This window comes from Silurus aristotelis, assembly GCF_946808225.1.
Source record: "Silurus aristotelis genome assembly, chromosome: 10".
Taxonomy (NCBI): domain Eukaryota; kingdom Metazoa; phylum Chordata; class Actinopteri; order Siluriformes; family Siluridae; genus Silurus; species Silurus aristotelis.
In genome coordinates this window covers 23917771-23945300 of record NC_139583.1, presented here as the reverse complement: position 1 = coordinate 23945300, position 27530 = coordinate 23917771, and the positions used below count along the sequence as shown (strand labels likewise).

The 27530-nt window shown below is 35.7% G+C and overlaps 1 protein-coding gene across 1 annotated transcript in view; it reads left to right on the top strand.

Moving 5' to 3' along the window:
- Nucleotides 1–27530, top strand: part of large2 (LARGE xylosyl- and glucuronyltransferase 2) — a 148728-nt gene that overhangs the window by 29362 nt on the left and 91836 nt on the right. The window contains exon 2 of the mRNA XM_083552958.1: nucleotides 3695–3765. The gene's annotated coding sequence lies outside the window, so the exon portion shown is untranslated. The remainder of the gene's footprint in view (nucleotides 1–3694; nucleotides 3766–27530) is intronic.

The following is a 27530-nucleotide window of genomic DNA, read 5'->3' as shown; positions in this document are numbered from 1 at the left end:
GTCTTTCTGTGGCTACTAAAGCTTACATAGACCGACCTACGCCCCACGGCATTTCCTTGGTGGCCCTAAGGGTAAGGTCGGCTGCGCGTCGGCTTCAGCAATGCAGCACCTGGGGAGAGACTCCTTAGTATCGTCAGCCCCAGAGCTGAAACCCTTGTCCAACTCTCACAGCAGGTCAGCCTGTTATGCCTGCACACTTATCATGTGGAGACAACTCGCGGCCTGACCTACCGTAAGCCTTGCCTACTAACGCTGAAGTGGCTTTCAATGGCCTAGTAGGCAATACCGGGGCCTTCAGCGATGCAGCACCTGGGGAGAGATAGCCAGCTAGCATCTCTTCAACCTTGGGCATCTCCCCATTGCCGCACTCCTTAAACCCTACTATGTTCGTGTACAGCGAGGTTTGTGGGGAAAGGGCACGGGCGGCATATGGGGTCTCCAGGACCTGGACACCTCGGGAAAAAAACAGTAGGCCCCGGTGCAGATGGCTGTGATGCGGGGCACAGGAAATCCTTATCCATCTTCCTGGCAGTGCGTTGCTTCTGCTTCTCGTCCGGTCAAGCTATCTCTAGCTTGGACACAGCCCGCAGCACTACCTCCAGGAGCTCCTCGAACAGTGCAGGCTGTGTTGAGTCCGTGGGCTTGCTATCATCCAAAAATTCTCCCTCCTCGGAGGAAGAAATACGGAGCTCCGTGTTGCATGCACCCGGGAGAAGAAACTGCCGAAGGGCGTGCTTTCCCCAGGGAACGGGTGCTCGGCCCAGCAGGGAAGGCTGGAGGGGACTCATCCATCTCCATGCCTTCTGCTAGGTCGGCCTGCAAGCCCCATGACCTTCGGTGCTGCTTCGCCTCGAGGAAGTGCACTTTCCTCGAGGAGCGCTCTCCGGGAGCGGAGCGTGCACATAGCCATGCGGGTACAGCAAGAACAATTATCTCCCCTGAGAGCTGACTGCACATGCTCCACTCCCAAGCAAACACATAGCTCATGTGGGTCTCCCCTGTAATAAAACAGGGGCAAGGAGGGACACACATGCGAAAGGTTTGTTTGCTTTTAGCCATTGCTTGCACGGATTCACACACAAAACACTTCCCTGAACAAACATAGCTCACCTATTTTGTAGCTTCCTGGTTTTTGTTACGTTGCCCACCAATGATGTCACGACTTGCCAATCAGCCGGATTTCACACGTGATTCAGAGCGTGGACAACGCAAGGCATTCCCAAAGCGTTGTGACGTATTTTGAGTTCCTGAAGGGGAAACATTTTAATGTAATATTATGCTGAGCTGACCGACATAGAAAACGCAAATGCGTCAACCTCTATATTTGTAACTTTCTTTAAAAAAAATTAAAAACCATACAAACTTTGCCTTATTGCAGATTATTACAATTAGTCAGTTTTAACATAAGTATTATCCATATCAGTCTCTTTATTTTTTATATTTATTTTCATAAGCCTGATTATCACTTTGAACTTAACTGATCTGTTTTCTATACAATGATTCACAAATTTTTACTGATTGCAAGACAAAAGCAGACAATAGAAAAACTTTGCAAGACTTAAACTCCAGTTACTTTCCAATACCATCTTGGGTCACGTAAGAAGCAGGAAGCAGGTGTAAATAATTTATTCACAAGTCTACCTGTAAAAATATCCAAACAAGAAATTAATTTCCCCATTATTAATCAAACAATTCAGCACTTCGGTTTACAGATTAAAAATGCATATGTGTTCACAACTGGTGTTTATACTGCTTACAGGCTGTTGGGTGTAGGATGTGGTAAACATTGATCAAAGTATAATGTTTACCATGTGAGGGAAAAAGAGCATATTTAGCTTACAGGATATAATTTAAATTATTTTTCAACAAACTGCCTGTTTATATGGCTTCTAGATAGAATACTCTAGGTAAGAATATAAAAAAATAAATTTTTCTATATATCTACTCATTCTATATATATCCTATTTGTTATGACAGTGACCTGGCACACTTGACCAATTCTGGCATTTTACTGAGTGCCTTAGTTAATTGTACTTAAACTCAAGTGACTCCAGTCCATATGTTTGCATTTATGGAATTTGGCAGACACCTTTATCCAGAGTGACTTTCATTGATCTCATTCATACAACTGAACATCTATAGGGGTTTGAACCCTATAGATGCAATTTGAACTTATGATCTTTGGATGCAAAGTCCAATGTAGTGCCATATAGTAAATTCTTTCCATTAACTTGTTACAACCTATATTAATAACCTGCACTTTCCAATGCAACCTTGGCCAGTTTAGCAAACAAGCTGTGTCATGCATTATGCTATCTGCCTTGTATTCCTTTATTTTACTAATTAGTAAATGATATACTAATATGCTGATATTACAGTTCAAGCTACTATTAGAAAGGAAACATTGCCCCCACATCCTAGCAGTTATCTTGTTTAATAATAATATACAGGCAAATTTACTTTATTATAAGCGTTAAATATTGACTATTCCCAACAGACAACAGATTTATAACACAAACAAGAACAATAAGGCAAGCAAGGCGAGGGCAATACATGACTGGTCACACATTTTTGGGAAGTGCTTGTGGAGATTTGCGCTCACCCACAAGGGTGTTAGTAAAGTCAGATACTGATGTAGGTGAGGTGAGGAGGTCTGGGGTACTGACAGTGTTTTAATTCATCACAAAGGTGTTTAGTAGGGTTGAGATCAGAGCTTTATAGCAGGCCACTAAAGATTTTCCACTTTAACCATATCTTCATGGGGTTGTCTTTGTGCACAGAAACATTGTTATGCTTGAATGGGTTGAATTCTAAAAATATTCTACTGCATACAATTGCATAAATTTGTGTGGCTCCAACTTTGTGGTAACGGTTTGGGGAAGAACCACATATGGCTGGAAAGATCAGGTGTCCCAATACTTTTGTCTATATAGTGGAGTTTTTAAATCAGTGCTTTGACTATCAGTAATCACTAATCTAATCCTAAGCACCCACTTTCACAGTAAGGAAATTTCAGGATTTGTGGCACTGAGCTAATAGATGTGTTAGAAGTCACTTAGCTCAGTGTTAGTAAGAGTTAGTGAGACATGGCCTGCCAAATAATAGAGACGAGTCATCACCCTCAGGCGAGACCAACACACCCTATCCTCACTTTAATGGAGTCATTTAAAAAAAGGGGTTGTGAACTTTTAATTTGGAGTGTAAAGAGATAATGGACTATGGCATGTTTAAACTGAAGCCCTTCCTTAACCTGCTATAACTTGTACCCTTTATAGACATCTGTTTATGTATCTTGGTTTATGCTTAATAAATGAATCATAAGGAACCATTCAACTGGCATAATAGTTGTGATTTACAAGGCTTCTTTCTGATCACAGGAGTAACAAGAAAAAAAAAAGAACTGGAATTTTTTACTTGTTTCTTTTTTATACTGTTTTCTGAATAACACTCACAGCCCCTTGGTTCCATCTTAATCCCTTGTATATATTTTAGAGCCAAATTGGCTGAATCTTTGCCATTATGAAAGTAGTACCCTTTCCAAACAACAGTTAACCAAGTTTAGGATTAAATGGGAACGGAAACTTCTAATCACTCTGACTTACAGAAGTACTTTACTTCATCTGTTTGCCAGACTGCAGTTCCTGAGGGGCTTTAAGTGTGTTGCTTCGCTAACCAGCCTTTCTTTTTTTATCAGAAATTATTTCTGTGGAACTCTGTCACACCGGAGCCAGAGATAGCAACATCTGCGATAGTGCTTCCTCACAGGTAATTAAACATAAACATGAAAGGTGTTAGGAGTGTTTCCGTTTGCCCTCAGGACAGACGGCAGGTGAGGAAACACAAAAACTGATAACACCTAAAATGTCCGGGGGAATATTTTACTTTAGTGTAGATACCAGAAAGCTTTATAACACCTACATAACTCATTAATGACAACTGGCCTAAATCTTCATAAACATTTATAAAAGACGTATTCCATCAGGCATCAGTGGTCATGAAGACGCAACTATATTAATTTCAATTAACAACTATTAATACATATCTGTAATATTTGCTACAAATATTGATACTGATTCAGAAATGAGCAATCTACTTATGTATGAGAGGTGTAAATTGTCCTTGAAAATCATACTTAAGTAAATGTATAGATACATTACTTAAAACCTGCTCCATTACTAGTTAAAAGTCACCAATTCCAATATGAGGAGTAAAAGTCTTTACAGATTTGAACAGTAATTGAGCATTTTACTTATATTGAATGTAAGCTCAAAGATGCACTAGTCCTCAAGCCAAAAACTGTTAATTTGTGAGGTTTTACTTCCTAAAATACAAATCAAATTGTGACACTGCTTTAACCAACATTAACACAACTGCCTCTTACAACATGCCAAAATAAAACACAGATCAAACACAATTTGGTCAAAATAATAAATCAATCTTTTAAAAAGCTTCAATTAACAAATTTACAGTTTCATGTCACAAAGTGAAAGAACAATTAATACTCAATGGACAAATAAAATAAAAATAAATATCGCCTTCTCTGCAGAATTAATAAGTCACAACAGATTAAGCTGGCATGCAAAATCTCTAAGTAACAGTTCAAGTAAACAAGTAAAAATATAAGTAAAAAGTAAAAAGGTTAAAATATAGTAAAAGTACAAATATTAAATTCTAAATCTAGTTGAGTAGAGAGTAAGAGCTAATGTTTTGTATACTCAGTAAAACAATAAAGTAGCCAAAAAATTACTTAAATACAGTAACAATTTACATTTACTCAAATACTTTACACTACTGAGGGCACAGATCATCAAAATTGTGAACATCGATAAAACATTTTGTTGTAACAGTTTGGCAAAGAAACACATATGGCTGAAAAGGTCAGGTTTCCCAATACTTTTGTCTATTTAATATACTTTAGAATGCTGTAGTTTGCTTTAGCTGTGATCATATAGTGTGATGTTGTTATTTCTAAAACACTGTATACCTGCTTACATCCTATTCAGTAGGATCATGTGGTTTCTGAGGTAAGAATCATCTTAAAGGTACAAATAAATGAATACAGACAGAAAACAGTACCAATATAAGGGCTGATCCATTACTAGTACATACTTATGACTGATGTAGGAGGATTAATGCAAATGAATATGTGTTAAGAAGCTGTAAAAGAGATGATATTAGAGATTTTGCTGGTACTTAACTGAAATAAAACTGATGTACAGTATCATTCAATTTGCAATGTAATCAAATTGTACACTGTGGAAGTTAAAGTGGCTATTTATCTGGTTTAGTGTGCAGAAGGTTGTGGGTTTAAATCCCTGCACTGCCAGTGAATCATTGTTGGACCATAAAGTGTTCTGCCTTACCATTTGAGCCACTGGATTTAAAGCAAAACAAATATAGTCCAATTTAGCATAAGTGGCATCCAAATTTGCAACTATGTTAAATAAAATGTGCTTTTCAACAACGTGCTTTTCAGATATAGATATGAACTGGCAAGTGACATTTGCTTTCGATTTATCTCCTTTTACATGATTTACTGTATTAATGTTTTTTGCCACTCGTGCATTTGGAGTTCAGAGGAAATACGAGAGCGGACATGTGCTGCTTTTGCCAAATACAGATCTTAAAAATCATGACTGTACTTTAATTAATCCTTAAAGATGACATCACATCAATATAAAGATTGCATGCTGTCTCTTTTATTAGTTTTTAATTAGACTTGTATGCATTTAATTTAAAAAAATGTCAGGTTCTTAGTAATATTCATATGTGAATTTGCATTGGACTGTGCCAGCTGTCATTTTCTTACCACGAGGCAAGTGAAAGTGAAAGGAGCTATAAGTAGAAGTCAACAGTGTACTTGAGTAAAAGTTCAAATATGCCCACAAATATGTTCACATTACTTTATTATATATACTAAACAAGACAATTGTTTGTGGGCAACTGACCATAAGATTTTTATGGGTTTTTCTGAACATCCTATTCCACATTTAGTTTTCATTTGCTTTTATAATGACTTTCACTCTTCTTGAAAGATGTTTACTTTGGTTGTGGGGATTTGTACTCATTCAGCCACATTTGTGTTAGTAAAGACCCATTTAAATGGAGCTCATTGTGTGCACAGGGACATGGTGTCATGGTGGAACAGGTTTGGGTCTTCTAGTTAAAGTGACGGGAAAGATAATATAGTGTAGTTTTAATATTAATATCAGTGAATTTTCTATCAGTTTTTACTGATCTAATACTAAGCAATATGGCCTATAATAAGATTTTAGGGATCTGTGACTTTTTAAAGCACAGATCTACAGTAGATTTCACTCAGCTCCGTGTAGGTGAGAGTCTGTGAGGCATTTCATGCCAAAAAATAGAGACAAGCCATCACCTTCAGGAAAGACCTACACACCCTATCATCACTTTAATGGAGTCATTTTAAAAAGGGGTTGTGAACTATTAATTTTGAGTATAAAGGGATAATGGACTATGGCATGATTCAATTTTGAAGCTGTTTCTCAATCGGTTATATCTTGTACCCGTTAAAGACATCTGTTTATGCATCCTTAGTTACACTTAATAAATAAATCATAGTGAACCATGCAATTGAAATAGTAGTTGGAATTTAGTAGGCTTGTTTTTGATCACACGAGCAACAATGAAAAAAAATTTATGAAATTTCCTGTCAACAATCACAGCATGTTGTTTCAATATAAATCTGTTGTGTGTATATATATATATATATATATATATATATATATATATATATATATATATATATATATATATATATATATATATATATATATATACACACACAACAGATTTATATTGAAACAACATGCTGTGATTGTTATTCAGGAAATTTCATATATATATATATATATATATATATATATATATATATATATATATATATATATATATATATATATATATATATATATATATATATATATATATACAGTGGGTACGGAAAAATCATTTAAGTTCATTTCTTTTCCTCATGAATGTACACACAGCTCCCCATACTGACAGAAAAACACAGAATTGTTGACACTGTTGCAGATTTATTAAAAAAGAAAAACTGAAATATCACATGGTCCTAAGTATTCAGACCCTTTGCTTAGTATTTAGTAGAAGCCCCCTTTTGATCTAATACAGCCAGGAGTCTTTTTGGGAAAGATGCAACAAGTCTTTCACACCTGGATTTGGGGATCCTCTGCCATTCCTCCTTGCAGATCCTCTTCAGTTCTGTCAGGTTGGACGGTAAACGTTGGTGGACAGCTATTTTTAGGTCTCTCCAGAGATGCTCAATTGGGTTTAAGTCATTGCTCTGGCTGGGCCATTCAAGAACAGTCACAGAGTTGTTGTGAAGCCACTCCATCGTTATTTTAGCTGTGTGCTTAGGGTCATTGTCTTGTTGGAAGGTAAACCTTCAGCCCAGTCTGAGGTCCAAAGCACTCTGGAGAAGGTTTTTGTCCAAGATATCCCTGTGCTTGGCCGCATTCATCTTTCCCTTGATTGCAACCAGTCGTCCTGTCCCTACAGCTGAAAAACACCCCCACAGCATGATGCTGCCACCACCATGCTTCATTGTTGAGACTGTACTGGACAGGTGATGAGCAGTGCCTGGTTTTCTCTACACATCTTGGTCTCATCAGACCAGAGAATCTTATTTCTCACCATCTTGGAGAACTCCATGCGGGTTTTCATGTGTCCTGCACTGAGGAGAGGCTTCCGTCGGGCCACTCTGCTATAAAGCCCCACTGGTGAAGGGCTGCAGTGATGGTTGACTTTCTACAACTTTCTCCCATCTCCCGACTGCATCTCTGGAGCTCAGCCACAGTGATCTTTGGGTTCTTCTTTACCTCTCTCACCAAGGCTCTTCTCCCCCGATAGCTCAGTTTGGCCGGACGGCCAGCTCTAGGAATGGTTCTGGTCGTCCCAAACGTCTTCCATTTGAGGATTATGGAGGCCACTGTGCTCTTAGGAACCTTAAGTGCAGCAAATATTTTTTGTAACCTTGGCCAGATCTGTGCCTTGCCACAATTCTGTCTCTGAGCTCTTCAGGCAGTTCCTTTGACCTTAATGATTCTCATTTGCTCTGACATGCATTGTGATCTGTAAGGTCTTATATAAACAGGTGTGTGGCTTTCCTAATCAAGTCCAATCAGTATAATCAAAAATTTCTGGACTCAAATGAAGGTGTAGAACCATCTCAAGGATGATCAGAAGAAATGGAGAGCACCTGAGTTAAATATATGAGTGTCACAGCAAAGGGTCTGAATACTTAGGACCATGTGATATTTCAGTTTTTCTTTTTTAATAAATCTGCAAAAAGGTCAACAATTCTGTGTTTTTCTGTCAGTATGGGGAGCTGTGTGTACATTCATGAGGAAGAAGAAATGAACTTAAATGATTTTAACAAATGGCTGCAATATAACAAAAAGTAAAAAATTTAAGGGGGTCTGAATACTTTCCGTACCCACTGTATATATATATATATATATATATATATATATATATATATATATATATATATATATATATATATATATATATATATATATATATATATATATATATAAAAATTGGTACAAAAAGGTATAATGCTTAGCTGGTTCATTCATGTACTTATCATTCATTATATTGTGATTCACACCAAGAATGAACTGTTTCTGTAACTTTATTTGAATTTATTACCTTTTATAATTTGAAGTGTTAAATGCAAAGGAACAGAAATAGTTATAATTATAAAAGATCATAACTTAATCGCACATTTTTATAGGACATAAATGAATACTTATTAAGTTTTTAATACTCTAATCAACATAGGCATTGATAAATGTGAATGTTTTATACAAATGCATGTTTATTATTAGTAAAACCATACTTACCATCAAGTATGAAGACAACATTTTCTTGTAAATGTTTTAAGTAATTATTGTGTTTCAAATTACGTAAAACATCAGGACACCAAAAGGAACTTTTGCTAAGTGTACCGGATGTTGGTGATAGATTTTGTTGCTTGATTTGAGACTTGGCAGATCAGTAAAACGAATGTTTAGTGTTTAGTAAATTATTATTTTTGTAGTTTATCATATATATATATATATATATATATATATATATATATATATATATATATATATATATATATATATATATATATATATATATATATATATATATATACATACAGTACAGACCAAAAGTTTGGACACACCTTCTCATTCAAAGAGTTTTCTTTATTTTCATGACTATGAAAATTGTAGAGTCACACTGAAGGCATCAAAACTATGAATTAACACATGTGGAATTATATACATAACAAAAAAGTGAACTGAAAATATGTCATATTGTAGGTTCTTCAAAGTAGCCACCTTTTGCTTAGATTACTGCTTTGCACACTCTTGGCATTCTCTTGATGCCTACTTTGAAGAACCTACAATATGACATATTTTCAGTTCACTTTTTTGTTATGTATATAATTCCACATGTGTTAATTCATAGTTTTGATGCCTTCAGTGTGACTCTACAATTTTCATAGTCATGAAAATAAAGAAAACTCTTTGAATGAGAAGGTGTGTCCAAACTTTTGGTCTGTACTGTATATATATTATTATATTGATTATACTGATTAATTAAATTTGCATGTAATTGTGTATTTATTCCCCTATTCGATCTTCATTCTTTGTTTTCATTTTATTTATTTTTTTATTCCATTTTATAAGATGAACCAGTTGTTAAAATATTTTACTGCATATTGTACTTTGTATTTGGTTATGTACATGACAAATAGAATGTGAATTAGAAAATGTAAAACTTAAAATTTAAAGACTATATATATATATATATATATATATATATATATATATATATATATATATATATATATATATATATATATATATATATATATATATATATATATATATATATATATATACAGTGTGGAAAATAAGTATTTGAACACCCTGCTATTTTGCAAGTTCTCCCACTTAGAAATCATGGAGGGGTCTGAAATTGTCATTGTAGGTGCATGTCCACTGTGAAAGACATAATCTAAAAAAAAAATCCAGAAATCACAATGTATGATTTTTAAACTATTTATTTGTATGATACAGCTGCAAATAAGTATTTGAACACCTGAGAAAGTCAGTGTTAATATTTGGTACAGGAGCCTTTGTTTGCAATTACAGAGGTCAAACGTTTCCTGTAGTTTTTCACCAGGTTTGCACACACTGCAGGAGGGATTTTGGCCCACTCCTCCACACAGATCTTCTCTATTTCTGGCCTGTCGCTGAGAAACACGGAGTTTGAGCTCCCTCCAAAGATTCTCTATTGGGTTTAGGTCTGGAGACTGGCTAGGCCACGCCAGAACCTTGATATGCTTCTTACAGAGCCACTCCTTGTTTATCCTGGCTGTGTGCTTCGGGTCATTGTCATGTTGGAAGACCCAGCCTCGACCCATCTTCAATGCTCTAACTGAGGGAAGGAGGTTGTTCCCCCAAATCTCGCAATACATCGCCCCGGTCATCCTCTCCTTAATACAGTGCAGTCGCCCTGTCCCATGTGCAGAAAAACACCCCCAAAGCATGATGCTACCACCCCCATGCTTCACAGTAGGGATGGTGTTCTTGGGATGGTACTCATCATTCTTCTTCCTCCAAACACGTTTAGTGGAATTATGACCCAAAAGTTCTATTTTGGGCTCATCTGACCACATGACTTTCTCCCATGACTCCTCTGGATCGTCCAAATGGTCACTGGCAAACTTAAGACGTGCCTGGACATGTGCTGGTTTAAGCAGGGGAACCTTCCGTGCCATGCATGATTTCAAAACATGACGTCTTAGTGTATTACCAACAGTAACCTTGGAAACAGTGGTCCCAGCTCTTTTCAGGTCATTGACCAGCTCCTCCCGTGTAGTTCTGGGCTGATTTCTCACCTTCCTTAGGATCATTGAGACCCCACGAGGTAAGATCTTGCATGGAGCCCCTGTCCGAGGGAGATTGACAGTCATGTTTAGCTTCTTCCATTTTCTAATGATTGCTCCAACAGTGGACCTTTTTTCACCAAGCTGCTTGGCAATTTCCCCGTAGCCCTTTCCAGCCTTGTGGAGGTGTACAATTTGTCTCTAGTGTCTTTGGACAGCTCTTTGGTCTTGGCCATGTTAGTAGTTGGATTCTTACTGATTGTATGGGGTGGACGGGTGTCTTTATGCAGCTAACGACCTCAAACAGGTGCATCTAATTTAGGATAATAAATGTAGTGGACGTGGACATTTTAAAGGCAGACTAACAGGTCTTTGAGGGTCAGAATTCTAGCTAATAGACAGGTGTTCAAATACTTATTTGCAGCTGTATCATACAAATAAATAGTTAAAAAATTATACATTGTGATTTCTGGATTTTTTTTTTTAGATTATGTCTCTCACAGTGGACATGCACCTACGATGACAATTTCAGACCCCTTCATGATTTTTAAGTGGGAGAACTTGCAAAATAGCAGCGTGTTCAAATACTTATTTTCCTCACTGTATATATATTAAAGATCTAATCTGATAGGGTTCTATGACCAATTCTGTGATTTTCAGCTATGAACCCATAACAGTTGCAATATGTCGGTGTAAACCCTTTTCAATATATACTTTATTAATAACATTAATATTCTATAAAATATTAGCTCAATTTTGTCAGAAGAGTCAGACAGAAATATTTAGAAACATTTAGTCTTGAATTATATGCTCACTACTAAGTGTAAGTGAGAAGCATTTACGACTGTTTTGTCTTTCCTCTGACTTCCAATCTAATTTAAAAAAAAAATAAAAAATGCACTGGAAATATTCTAAGTATTAAAACGTTTCTCTTTGCAAGCATTTCCTGCTTATTACAGAAAGGATTGATTGAACAGCGATCAGGTATTATGTAGGTTTGCTTACCTCTGCTTTCTCGCAGCTATAGGCGTTTACATTTGAAAGCTATGAAGCATGAAATTGGTTGTATATATGTGGGTTTAATTGTATTGATATGTGCATTGATCAGATGGAGCTTGGTTACTTGGCAGAGTTACTTTCTCGATGATTATGCCCATAACAATGAATGAAAAAGTGTGTTTACCAACCAGTTACTCTTCTGGGTTCTGTTTAAGCATAGTTATTCAAAATATGGGATTTTGTAGCTGCCCTTTTGACATGGACATATCGAGTAAGTATCGATTAGACAGTGATTACACAGATATAATAATGCAGTACTTGGGAAATATGAGCATGTTTTGTTTAGAGGCACTGTAGATTCTTTAGTATTGATTGGTGCAAATCTGTTTTACCTTTAGTCTGAAAAGCACACACACACACCCACACACACACACACACACACACACACACACACACACACACACACACACACACACACACACACACACACACACACACATCATGTACAGGTCAAGGCTCCTATTAATAAAAAGGGAAAGCAATTAAAGAATAGCCTCATTAGGATTTGATAACTCTCTATATCATGTTCATCATTTGAGATGAGATATTAGACGCATTAGTAGAAACTGAAAAAAGTTTATTAAAAAAAGTTATCACATATTTTTAATTAAATGAAAGATAATTTATTTTGCTCATTGAAAAACTAATCACACATGTCAGGTTTTTTCTTATTGCAGAAAATGATGGGTTTTATTTGGTTACCATTTGCATGCTAATTAATGTATCAAGAGCATCAGCATGATCAGGAGATGAATAATGAAATATTTGGCATGTGCCAAACACAATCAGTCTTAGCACCATAGATATGGTTAAATTTGATAGGGGTTTTTTTCTTTAATTTTAAATCCCGCTGTGCTCGAAAGCCTCATTGAGTCTCTAAAGCTATCAGCAGTGTTCCGCTTGATTCCGGAATTTGACGAGCACCTTCAGCTTCACACAGCTTGCTAACCGGGCTTTTCATGAAGTTGATTGATTATATATATTTTTTTTCCTTGGCTGTAAATGGGGAAAAAAAAAGCTTCCACTTGTTTGAGCTTACCTAAAAGTAATTGGGTTCTTCATGAAAAAGCCAAGAGCACAAAAGCAGAAGAGGAGATTAACAAATTCTCTGTCAGTCATGCAGGGTGAACTCCTGGTGCGTGATTAGCAGGACTGTAATCCCTCTCCATTTAGAGAAAAATGTTCTCTAGACCGATCAGGACCAGTGGAGTGAATCCGGTCCGGGAATAACAAAAACAACGGAGACTCAGTAGGAAAAAAAAAAAAGAGAGAACATTTGGAAAGATTAATGAGGGACATAGAGACAGAGAGCGAGCATGACGAGAAGAAAGGCGAATAGAAAAGCAAATGGAAGGCAAATAGGAAAGAAAGAAAGAAAGAAAGAAAGAAAGAAAGAAAGAAAGAAAGAAAGAAAGAAAGAAAGAAAGAAAGAAAGAAAGAAAGAAAGAAAGAAAGAAAGAAAGAAAGAAAGAAAGAAAGAAAGAGAAATTCCAAACCACTTTGCAAATAACAAATTAAATTTTTTTTTTTTTTTTTTTACTCAAACTTCCATCCATTTTGTATACTACACTGGATATCCTGGAGTTTCTATCTGTTACTTGGGGCACAAGGTAAAGGACACAGTGGTGGGTCAATCCATTGCATGGCACATTTGCACACACATTAATGCAAACTACAGACAGTTTTGAAAAGACAGTCAGCCTACAATACACATTATTGGACTAGAAAAGGGAACTGGGATACCAGGTAAAAATTCCTGAAGCAGAGAGCGAGCATACACTACACACTCAGGGCGTGAACGGGATTCAAATTCCTAATCTTGCATATGCAAGCCAAATGTACTAACCATTATACACAATTGATCAAATGATCATGCACACAAAATACAAAAGCATAAAAAAAGCTTCTTTTTTTTTTTTTTTTTTTATTTCTGCCTTAAAAAACTCACATGGGCTTCACAAGTGAAATGTGTATTTGATGTGGACATTGTGGGCATAGTTTTGGAATTCATAGAAGATTTTCAAACGGGATCACATATTATCTTCATAACACCATGCAAAAAATGTTATGTAAATATAGATGAATATAATTGATTCATACGGGTTACAAACCCCTGACACTGGAGACTGTTTTAAAAAACTACATAATAAACTTAAAAAAAAAATCACAGAAAAGCATCTGCCATACAGATCCCTAAATAAACTGTGAATAAGTACATATAATATTATATTTATATATAGTATATATTATATTATACTGTATACTATAGTTATTCAACTATTGTATAATGCATAAGGACACGAGCATTAATATAAACCTGTGCATTCAAAATAAAATCTACTGTGTACTGTTACCGCTATTATAGAAAATTAATCCATCACAAGGTGCAAACACTTAGAGAACACTATGAAAGATTAGTGAGACTGAGTAACCTGCTGCTGAATCTATTTGGATAGGTATTATTAAATATATATATATTAACTGAATGAATTTCACATCTGTCTCTCAAGTTGAATGAATCAGTCAAAAAGGTCTTAGTGAGCTGTTTTTTAAAGGAGTATTTTGACAATTTTTTACTTTTGTCACATACCACATGACCCGATAGATGCAGGTAAATAGTCTTTATTAATCCAAAGCAAACAAATCCAAAACAGGAAACAAAACTGTTGATCATGTGAACGGTATTGGAACAAAAAGTGGTAGCTCAGTGGTTAAGATGGACTTCTGATAAGAAGGTCATGAGTTCAAATCCCAGCACCACCAAGCTGCCACTGCTAGGCCCTTGAGCAAGGCCTTTAACCCTCAACTGCTACGTTGTAGGAATGAGATGTTTGTAAGTTGCTCTGGATAAGGGCATCTCGTAAATGTAAATGTGGAAAGTAATGCAAGTGCAGGGAATGAGCAAATATTTGCGTTAGTATGCGAACCAACTTCTCTTTTTATTGCATGCGAGTAATTGAGCACACCTGAGTTCACTCAGACGCTGAGTGAATAGGAGTGCTGCAGAGTTTGTGAAATGTAATCAGTGGCAGCCATGTTACATGGTTGTCTGGGAAATAGAGCTAATTGTTTGCTGTGACCTGACAACATTATTGAGTTTTTTATTTAAAATAAAGTTAACTGGATGCTAGAAAATCAATTTTACAAATTGAATAAACTGTAGTTAATGTGGGACATTTGTGAAGAAAATGCATAATGTGATTCAGAGAAAAGGAAACATTTCTTTAATTGAAAATAGACATATTCATTTTATTGTATGTTCTTGAGACAAATTAGGGTATTGACATCAATGCCCATGTATGACTTGGTTTCATTTGGAAAAGTTGAATCAGTGCTTTTTTTTTATTTATTCAATTGCTTTTAAAAAGGTATTTGAAGAAAAAAAAAGAAGAAAAAAAAGATAAGAAATGAGAAGCTCTGCCTATTTGGGCAACACAATGCTTTTTTCTGGGTTTCATCATGTATTTCGTATTGTGTATTTTGCTTTTACTTTGAAACACATATTTAGGCAAATTTGGCCAAACGTGTGTGTGGTATTGCAAAATATATACAATTTACAAGGATTATAAACTACAAATGTCAATATATGACAGTTAAGGGACTCCTGAATAATGCAATAAAAAGTTTCTGCCTTTTGTGAAGAGATTGCCCATTCAAATAGCTTTCCCTTCTGTTATAACTGTAATAAAAACATAATGAGAAGGTTGGCTTCACTTACATTATATGCACAAAAGTATTGGGTCATCTGACTTTTTGAGCCATATGTGGCTCTTCCCCAAACTGTTACCCCAAAGTTGAAGGTGCACAATTGTATCAGATGTCTTTAAATGCGGAATCATTACATTTTCCCTTTACTTGAACATGACGACCTAAATGTGTTCCAGCATGACAATACCCCAGTGCACAAAGCCAGCTCCATGAAGATATGGTTTATGGGGGTTAAAGTGGAAGATCTCTCGCTACAGCGATCTGACCTCAACCATACTAAACAAATTGGAACGCTGACGGCACTCCATGGCCTCCTCATCCTACATCAGTATCTGACTTTACTTAACATCCTTGTGGCTGAATGAACATAAATCTCTACAAACAGACTCCAAAATCTAATAAAACATCTTCCCAGAAGAGAGGAGGTTATTATAATAGTAAATGATGACTACATGTGTAATTGGATGCTAAAAATGTACATACAAATATTATGCTTAGGTGTCTAGAAACTATTGTTCATATAGTGTACCTCAGATGAAGCATGTTTATCTCCAGTTGGTAGCTGTTGTATAACACAATATTGGGTGATTTGGCAGATGACTAAATTAGGGAGAAAATGGTAGCATTTAAAAAATATGAAAATTGCCAGTGACCCCAACACAGTGTTCCAGCAAGTATCATTACCTATCCCACTGCTCCAGTCTCTTCAATTCAATCTTTAGTTTAGGTTAAAGTCTGTGTGGTGTTACTGTGCTGTGTTCTCTCTATGCCGATATGGGTCTCCTCCATGTTGTGTAGCTGTTTCCCACCTGCAGGCAGACTGATTACTCAAAATTGACTTTAGGTCAAGTCAAGTCAAGTCAAGTTTATTTTTTATAGCGCTTTTTACAACAGACATTGTCTCAAACAACAGACATTGTCTCAATTGTCTTTAGGTGTGAATGCGTGATTGATATATCATTAGATGGTGCTTTGCAAGGGATCCGTATCCCATCCAGGGCATATCCCGACCTCACACCGGCACTCCCAGGATTACAATGGGTGACCATCTGGGCCTTGCAGACCTTTCATAACAGAAGAGGTGCCACCATTGCTAACAAGAAAATCCTAGCAGGCAGACTGACTGCCAACCCAAGTGGTGGTGTGACCGTTATTTGGCTTTGATTTCAAGCCATTAAAAGAGAATTAAGAAATACGGATTTGGATTTGCTTCTTGATTTGCTGCCGATGGAGGATTAAGCAATTGACTGGATTGATAGAGTTACTGTTTCACATTTTTAAACACTGTTACAGGTTTCTTTAGTAATAGCGCACCAGTTTTAACTACGCTTATTGGAAATGAGAATCAGAGTGAGAATCTGGTTATCTGGGTAATTTTCAATACTTGTGTCAGCTGCCAGGCAGATCAAAGTTTTATATTACATGATCAATTTAATGTTTTACATTCCACATTAAAATCCATGTTCTCAATGATGTAGGGAAGTATTTTATGACGAGACAATTATTTAGCATTTTTGAAAGTCTCCAGTACATTCTAACCGTCAAGTATAAAGCTGTAAAATTCAGATTTCAAACATGTTGTAGCTTGTTTACTTCAAAGAATGAAAGAGATGCTGTTGAGAAAGTGACTGTTTAAACAGAATGTATACAAAACACCTATTTAAAATTTTTTTTTCTTATTTTATTTAGCAAAACCCTATTAGTAAAAACTTCACAAATTTGTAAGGAAATTTTTCTTTTTTTAAATCACATTGGAATTAGTTTCCAGACCCTTTCTTGTGAAGATGCATCTCAGGTTTTTTTTTTTTTATAATTTTTTTTATAATGTTTCTACATTTTGATTTGGGTCCAACTTTGGCAGATCCATTAACTGGACTTGATTTGAAAAGATACATACCTGTTCATGTAAGGTTTAACAGCTGAAAATGCATTTCAGAGCAAAACACCAAACCATTAGGTCACAGCAACTATAGGCTTTATGGCACAGTGGCCAGACAGAAAGTACAAGACTTGGAATGTCATTAGAAGGTCTGAATACTTATAACAACCCTACATCATTTAAGTATATATTATTTTGTTGACATGTTAGAACACTCTTTTGTGCTTTTTACTTTTTTTTAAAATACATCGGATTTCGTTTTTATTTATAATTCCAAGTACTTGTCTATGAGTGTGCAATTATGGATGAAGCTACAGCATGCGTATGGTGGGCGTCTCCTTTTCTCTCATATTCACAGCAGAAATCTCTTATTGCTATCTGTTTTGAACGCACAAAGCAGCTTGATATTGTGTTTCCGTGAGCCGACGCCTCCCGCTGAGTTCTCGCAATCTCCCATCATGCAGATGGCACACGGTAGAACGCTGGAGAAGAAGTGCTATAAATGCAAGGCCTAATAACTTACCCACAAAGGATAGGTTTATAAAATGGCAAAAAACTTTACATTACATTACATAAATACATTACATAGAGTTGTTACAGAAATGAAAACTATACAAGTAAATAATTATAATAACAGCAATATATTATGTAATAAGAAATTCAAAATGAATTTGGACATATTCTATTTTATATTTAATACAATATTTGTACTTTCCGTTACAAGTTTACAAACTTTTTACATTTAAATAAGGAAAAGAATGTTATCAGACACCAGAAATGCCCAGCATGAGTACTTTATTGTAAAGTTGTGTCTTTGTAAAGATGTTTTTTAATTTCGATTTTGTAGCAATTTTGGCACATTTCTTTTTACTTTTCTATAAACCGAACAAAATAAAAAGACATGTTAATGCGTTAAACCGATTAATGCCGTTGATAAGACCCATTGCTTGAGGGGCAAAATGCACTTTCTCAAATAAAAAAAACCTCCTCTTCACCTGGCATCTGTATTAGATCTTGTATCGGCCAATGGGGAAAACCTTTTTCTATTTTCAGGTCACTAAATTCCAGCATTAGAACCTGCTCCCACCAGTCCATACTACGGATCTTCATTCACACGTTTGTGCTTTTTAGAGGATGGAGCGGTAGTATTAAAATGCTCCTCTGAGATGCAAAGCTCGGCTTCCTGCACCTGTCTTTTTCTCATACCTTATAGCAGTATTATGCCTACAAATACACGTTGTTGCTTGATTAAGAGCAACAATTTATACATAAATAGCACGCATCAAAAATAATGGAACCCCACGTTGAGCGGAATAAAAAGTTGCAAACAGGATATAGGCTAACGTGCATGTCACAAAGTCATTCCGATTGAAAGCGCCGGAATGTAAACATGTAAACAATTAGATAAATTCTCTTCCACAATGACAAAAAAGTGTTAATGTAAGCGTGGCTGTTGACTATAAAATATATCCTATACTATTGTCCCTTGAGAAGAAATACTAAAATGGTTGCTGAAATGTGAATCACTTTTGTGAGATATATTGTGATTAAGCAGCAGTGTGGGATGCTGATCCTAAGGATCTTAGATAGTCTGTACAAGACCTTCTTCCAGAATGGATGGATGTATGGACCAGAGAAAATAGCATTATCATATATGGAACCTTGGTGTTTACATTTGGTACTTGGTATTGGTATTAAGTGATATATCCCAAGTGATATATTGTCTGTGTGTGGAAACACATGCAGAACCTTTTATTGCAATACCCATTCATTCGTATTGCGGGACATAAAGAATATCCTGTTGGACATGGATTACCAGATAGTTATGCAAATAAGCATTTGTATGGAAAAGAAGTCCTGTCATCCTGATTTGACACATACAAATATTGCATATTGGTGATATTTTTCTTGGTTTGTATTGATTGACTTTCTAAGGGAGCTGAAGGGGATTACACTGAAAACTGGAAATGGATTTTTCTGTCCTTTGTGTTATTGAACATATTATACAAAAATCAACAACAAAGGTATGTTATATTTGTCCTGTAAGTCTTTTGGATTGTGTGCAAGCTGACACTGAAATAATGTTTCAAACTGGCCTCTATTTCCTTGCAGGAAATATGATGGTTTGTGTCATAGTGTGGTCAGAGCGGAAGGTGAGTGACTTTTTAGTATTTTATTAGCTTTCCACTATGAGTTCCCTAGTGAACCCGGGCAGTGGGTTCAATCCCCGGTCAGGGAACCAACCCCAGCCACTCTTAGTACCGATCCCAAGCCCGGATAAATGGGGAGGGTTGTGTTAGGAAGGGCATCCAGCGTAAAAACATGTGCCAAATCAAACATGTGGATGATCCACTGTGGCGACCCCTAATGGGAGAAGCTGAAAGAAAGTTAATTAGCTTTCCACTATGAAGTCAGAATGACATAAACATTGTTACTTTTAAACACGGGGTGAGTTTTAATGGAATGATCTATAAATGGAAAGTCATCGAAAAGCAATCATGAGCTATTGTCTGTTCTATATTACCATGACATGGCTGTATTGTTTTTTCATAATTTAAGTATTGTATCTGGTTAAAAAGAACATAATACTAAAAGGTTTTAAGCAGCCTTTGGGATTTTGATATATAAACAGTGGCTACTTTGATTCTGTTTTCTTTCTTTCTTTCTTTCTTTCTTTCTTTCTTTCTTTCTTTCTTTCTTTCTTTCTTTCTTTCTTTCTTTCTTTCTTTCTTTCTTTCTTTCTTTCTTTCTTTTGGGAAAACACAGCTAAATTGAGAGAGGAAAACCAATGTGAAAGATTGACATAGGCATTGAAAAAATAAATTATTAGAAAGATTTTCTTCTTGAATTAATTTATAACTTGAAAAATCATATTTATCATCGATCAAAGTAATCGTGTGAAAGGAAGTCGAATAAGACCTTGAAGTGTGGCGTATATGTGTAATATTAGACATTTTAATAGATAATGTATTGTTAGATAAAATAGAAAGTTGGATTGTTCGATACATATCCGTTACCAGCATCCCAGAATGACTATGACAATGGTAGGATTTTACATAAATCGAATAACTACAAACTTTGCAGTTAATCAGTTTGGACTGCTGGAAGGGATGTTGATGGAATTGTTATATACAATATAATCATTTGTTGTGTGAGCAAAGGGTTAAGTAAGATAGACATGCAAATAGTAGCATTTATGTAAACTTGCTACATAAGTGCAGATAAATATGTAAATATATGTATTGCATGTAATGTATATATGCATATATGTAAATATATGTATACGTGGTATATACAGCAAATAAATATAAAAGTGATGACAGTGATCATGGTGGAAATAAATCAAGCCAAACTGATAGAGCCATGTGGATTTCTGGTAAATAGCATCCTGCTATTTGGACAAATCACTAAAACAAACAAATTTCCTGTACAGGCTTTACTTTTTTTTATAGTAACCTGGAGGACATATAGAAACAAAAATTTAGAAGGTGGATTAATTAGCTTGTACAGATGACAGGCAAACTGGAGCATTCAAAAACACTGACAAACCTACACAAAATAAAATGTTGTGCTGTATATAAGTTTTTCTATAACTCTCAGTACCTCAGGGTTAAATTTATAGACAAACCAAACAATGAATGATATTCTTTTATCTCATTAGCCTGACTCTTTGAGATGGGAATAAACAGAATGTGCTACAGTGGAAGATGGTGTATTCATATGTTGATTATTTGCTTGTATATTACATTTAATACACAGTATAATAATACACATAATGTGAACTAAATAACTAGTCAATGAGATTTCCAGGCAATTAAAACATCAGTGTGAACCGAAACACTGGAAAGATGTGTTTCTGTGAAATGATGCCTAAAGGCATCTTGAAATGTGTCTCTTTCCAGCAGGAGTACCCAATAATAATATCTTACCTGACACTGACGTCTCAAAAAAACTTTTTCCGCTTTTTTTTTAAGTTTTGCTACCTTTTACTATTAAATAAATTCCACAAACCCCTCAGAACAGATTTTATAAAAATCCACTGGTTTTAAACTTCATAGGTTTAACAATTAAATGTGTACCAACCCTTTTTCCAGTTAAATAAAGTAACTGGTATAGGAACATATCTAATTGTGATTTCCATTACAAGTATTCAATATACAAACAATCAAACAAATAAATATATAAAAAGATCTTCCACAGGCCCCACTGAAGTAAAGTATCCTCTTTGGTCTGATTTCAGCTAAGTACTCCTAACCAAGGAACTGAATTCCAGTTGTTTCTAAATGCTACATAATGGTCCTGTGGAAAATAAAAAAATAAGTCTAACAGTTTTTTTTTTTTTTTTAAGAAATAAAAATAGTGCACTATTTTTATTTCCCCACTGCGCTCTAAAAATGGCGAAACTATCAATGCGTTAAACACAAAATGGCCTCTACACATCAAATGAAGCTTGAGGTGCATTCATAGCCACAAGCACTAAACATCCCTCTAAATCTCTACTTTAAAAAACGAGGAGGAAAATAGAGGGAATGTTTAATGCCTTTTGTTTTGATATTAGCACACTCGGTAAGGCGCGAACAGCGCTCCCTTTTATAGTTATGTTGTTTATGGTGCAACAGAAGATGGATTTTATGTTGCAGTAGTTTTGGAAGCACATCAGAAATCAGAGACACTGCATAACCACTTGCCTTATTCACACATATTTTTGAATAATGCATGGATATGCTATAAATTAATTAAGTGTCAGTATTTGCAAGATGCCATCTGATACTTTATATTTTTGTGATCTCTTTGGTAAAAAATATCACTAGCATCTAAGTGCCTGTGTCACAGTTTTTGCATTAAAATTATACAATATAAAAACTTTAAGTCTATACGCTTGTTCATCATGTCATTGTTGAAATACTGACAAAATTTCATATCTTTAGCACTCTTCTATAGAGTATAATATTCTTTTGAATATTATAATGTTGAATCATTTTAATCATACATTTGAGTTATTTTTTGGCATCTACATCAGATTTTCTGCTCATACGAACTGCCTTAAAGTGAATTAGTTTGGTATTTTGTGGAACCAAGCAAAGCACAAAATTACACAACACAACTGTTTAGTGTAGTAACAAGAGCATTAGTAAAGTCAGATACTGATGTAGAGTGAGGAGGCCTGTGGTGCAGTTAATTCATCCCAAAGGTGTTCAGTAAGATTGAGGTCAGAGCTTTATACCAGGCCACTCAAGATCTTCCACTCCAAGCCATGTAAATCATATTTGCATGGAGCTGGCTTGTGCACAGGCGCATTGTCATGCTGGAATCACGTTTGAGTCTCTTAGTTCAAGTAAAGGGAAAATTGAATCCTTTTGTATCCAAAGACATTCTGTACAAATGGAGTCTGGCCCTCTAACTATGTGGTAACAGTTTGGGGAAGAACCACATATTTCTGGTGTCAGGTGTCCCAATACATTTTTAAAAGCTTAATTGCAGGTGCCTATCTGCAGTTATCTGATCTGTGTGTGTAGTCTGCAATTCATATCATGCTATCACGTGAGACCTGGTGCTTAATACACTGCTCAACACAAATCATTTCATTGTCAAGCTGATTATATCTTTGGATAGATTTTAGATGTTAGCATCTTGTGTTAGCACCAAGTGCGAGTATGCAGTTTCCCCTCACTTATGCAGTCATGCAATGTATCTGTTACAATTTAATTCAAAGCATTTATTTACCTGTCAACATTGAGGATTCACTGAGGAGTTCATTGTAATAGACTGATTCATTGTACAAATCACATTCTCTATGGTAATTTAGAGCTTTCATGTAGCCTGGAGTGAATCGAGACGCATCTGCAAAAAGTAAAAAAAAATGCCCAAGACATAATAAATAAATAATATAATACCTTTAGCATTTTTTCTCCAGATAATAATACACAATTTTTATTAGAGCAGACCTAGGAGGAACAAAGCCATATCTGTGTATGCTCATTAATGTAGTTTGCCTCCGAGGCAAGAAAATATAAAATCAGAGCTCCATTAACAATAATGATAACTAAGCTTTTTTGCTCCGGTCATTATACTTCCATATCTATTGGCCAATCTGATTGATATGGTACTCATAAAAAATTAATTTGTGCATTTCTTTTATTGTGGTTGCCCTCAATTCTTTTGGTAATTACTCTTTACTTTTGTTATTGCAGTGGTATATATACTTCAGTGACTCAAGCTCCCTGCAAAACTTGCCTAGCAAAAAAGAATATTTTTTAAGTAACCTATTGATGGATTTCCACAAATATCACCAAATTTAGGAAAAAGGTTTTCGCATGTCAAATGCAATGTCAAATATAACAAACATATCTGGCAACAAGCTTCCATTTGGAGTCTTTTCAAAAACATTTAGATTTAGATTTATCATTTGCCTACTTTATAATCCATCCATCCATGTTTGTTGTTTAAACATCACTTGATCCATTATTGATTTGTAAACTTCATCCATTTTTCAATGAAATAACTCTGTATGAAATCATTTATTTGTTAATATTGTCTTCCTGAATACCCATATGCTTTATGCATCAAATAATTGGTCATTCAATCACATGCTCCTAGTCACATGTTCAGTCATATACTGTGGCCACATATTCATCACCCACCCATCCATCCATCAATACATTCATCCAATCATTAATCAATCCATCTGTTTATCTGTCCGTTCATCCATCCATAAATCCATCCATCCATCAAGCCAGCCAACCATCCACTTAACTAGTTTATCCTTCCTGCTCTCAACATCCAATCATTAATCCATCCATCTATCCATGCATCGTTCCTGCTATCACATTATTTATATAACTTAAATTTAAATAACTAATAATTTAATATAACTTATTTAAAGAACTTTCTTTCGGCTTCTCCCATTAGGGGTCGCCACAGCGGATCCTCCGCACGTTTTACGCTGGATGCCCTTCCTAATGCAACCCTCCCCAATTTATCCGGGCTTGGGACCAGCACTGAGATTGGCTGGGGATGGTTCCCTAACCGGGGATCGAACCCGGGTCGCAGCGCTGCATCCTAACCACTAGACCACCAGGGAACCCCTCTCTCTCTCTCTCTCTCTCTCTCTCTATATATATATATATATATATATATCTTTGGAGGGAGCTCAAAGTCCGTGTTTCTCAGCGACAGGCCAGAAACCTGACTGGTCTAGAGAAGATCTGTGTGGAGGAGTGGGCCAAAATCCCCCCTGCAGTGTGTGCAAACCTGGTGAAAAACTACAGGAAACGTTTGACCTCTGTAATTGCAAACAAAGGCTACTGTACCAAATATTAACACTGACTTTCTCAGGTGTTCAAATACTTATTTGCAGCTGTATCATATAAATAAATAGTTTAAAAATCATATATTGTGATTTCTGGATTTTTTTTTTAGATTATGTCTCTCACAGTGGACATGCACCTACGATGACAATTTCAGACCCCTCCATGATTTCTAAGTGGGAGAACTTGCAAATAGCATGGTGTTCAAATACTTATTTTCCTCACTGTATATATAGTCATCTATCCTTCCACATTTATAATGTATCTAATCAAAAACTGAACTAAGCTGAACTTTATGTACCATACTCATTCTGTATTTTCACAATGCAGGGTTGAGATGAAGGTACTAGTTTTATGTACTAAATATACATGCATGTCTGTGTGTGCGAGAGTGTCCTTCTGGTCAGGTAAAAGCCCTTGTTTGCCTGAATGGGCTGTACTCCGATGGCCTGATGCATCTGTTTGGGGCTTTTACTGAGATCATATGAAACTTGGTGAGATGGTAATTAGATTCAGGAATATGAATAGCCATCTGCCTCCCTCTGCAATGCTCCAAAACACGTCTCCCAGGTGGTGCATGCCAAGAAACTTACGCCCACCTTTCAAACTTGTATTACTGCTAGTCCACCAGGACTCTGGGTGTACTCGCGATTAAAAATATATACGTTAATCTATCAAAAAATTTTCTAGCTAATGTAGTGCCAATTATAAAACATATAACTTTTTTTGTGAAACTGGCACAATTTGTGTTTTCCTGATATACACTATACAATATATGATGCAAATATTAAAGCATGTTTTTATATATGTACTGCAGATTCTCACAGGGATTGTCTACAATGCCAGAGCAATGTCCTTATTTTGACCTAAAATGCAAACATGGTGAAAGTTTGAAAGAGAGGTGCAACTTTTTAGATGTCCTTGGACCACATACTGTGCTGCCAGGTTTCAGAGAGTCTCAGGTTATGCTAATCGAGCTGTGTAAAGTCCTGTCCAATGCAAATCTTGCTTGGAATAATGCTCTGATACCTACTTCTGCCCATTTGTATGCCCTCTTTCTTACCTATGGCCCTGCCTGGACAATGACATCACACTATTTATGCTAACACAACACAAAATGTGCATTGTCAACTACTGCCCTTGTACTTTCTTATACTTATACTTATACTTATACTTTCTTATACGTAGACACTCTTCTCTCTATGGCGACATCTCTCTAACCCCCTCTTACCCTTGCAGCCATACATAAACCCATTCATATCCTTTAAACATGTCTAAATATGTATCCAGCCATTAACAGTGATTTAATGATTTCACTCAATGAGCTAAACCTTTCTTAGGTATGCTAATACTGACAGTGAGGAACAAACCATGACTGAATATCTAACTGATATTAACCAAATAGCCTTTAGCAGTGATGATTACAAATCTTATCTGTAACAAGATAGCTTATATTTGTGTCCTAGGTAGCCTTAGCATTTGTACTGAAGATAACAAATGATTACTGACCATATTACTTATGCACTATCTGGGTTAATCTTAGCATTAGCACTAAAATGTAAACATTTACAAATATAACTAGGTTAGCTAACTCGAGTGACATGCTTACATTAAATACATATACTGTGCCCTCCAAAAGTTTTGGAATATCAATCAGATTCAATTTATTTGCTATACAGTGCATATACGGTATATGGGTTTGAGATCAATATATGTATATAAGACAATAGATCATAATTTCAAATCTATTAATTTCTAATATTTACATGTAGATGTATTATGCAACTCACCACCCAAGTTTAAAGCTAGCAAAACTATTGTAACAAATAGTCTTAAAGTGCATTAACAAATGTAACAATAATTAACAATAATTATGAGGCAGGAACCACTGCATTTACTAAACTATTTTTATTGATGCTTTTCAGGCTTGTAGCCTTTCAGTTGTTGTTTGTTTTGAGGACTTTGCCTTTCACTCTTCTCTTCAGGAGCTGAAATGTGTGCTAAATTGGGTTAAGGTCTGATGATTGACTCGTCCTAATCTAAAACTTTCCACTTTTCCCCTTAATGAAGTCCTTTGTTGTGTTGACAGTTTGTTTTGGCTCATTGTCTTGCTGCATGATGAACATTAGATTGGATGCATTTCTCTGTGATTTGGCAGACATAATGTTGCTGTAGACTTCTGAATTCATTCTGTTGTTGTATCATGTGTTACATCATTAATAAATATTTCTGAGTCCATTCCAGTAAGAGCCATGCAAGCCCCCCTATCTATCTATGGAGAAAAAAAAAATCTATGAGCTTCTTAATTTGTGATCATAACTGATTAACTTATAGGGACAAATTCATGATTCTAAAATGTAAATATTAGTGGCATATTTATAAACCTGCTTTGTGACATCTTTCATTATTAACAGAACCCTTTTAATAAAATATAAACGGATACTAATTTATTTATAGTTTAAAAGTAAAAAAAAAAAAAACACCATTCTTCTTCTTTCGGCTTCTCCCATTAGGGGTCGCCACAGCAGATCATCCGTCTTCATACCCCTCTGTCCTCTACATCTGCCTTTTTCAACCCAACTACCTACATGTCTTCCCTCACCACATTCATAAACCGCCTCCTTGGCCTTCCTCTTTTCCTCCT